Genomic DNA, 355 nt, shown 5'->3' on the forward strand with positions numbered 1-355 from the left:
TCCGCCCACACACGCCACACAACAAGCACATCATCCAGCCCGCCAAATGCTCGCGTACTCCCTGTTCCGCCTGGATTCCCCGCAACAACCAAAACCCAACCGCTCACCTCGACGACACTCGCAAGCGCCTTTGACTTCGCGACACCCAGCCACTTCCCACGCACGCCAGACAAACGTCAAACGCATCGCTCAAACCCCGCCTTGCAACACGCGCCATGCACATCACACCGGCACCCAACATATGTGCCCCTCATCCCAAACAAGCCCGACGCTGGTCGAGCAACGCAACAGTACAACCAAAATAATCCGCCCACACACGCCACACAACAAGCACATCAACCAGCCCGCCAAATGC

The sequence above is a fragment of the Eimeria mitis genome, genomic scaffold (genome assembly GCF_000499745.2).
Source record: "Eimeria mitis Houghton genomic scaffold, Emh_scaff633, whole genome shotgun sequence".
Lineage (NCBI taxonomy): Eukaryota > Apicomplexa > Conoidasida > Eucoccidiorida > Eimeriidae > Eimeria > Eimeria mitis.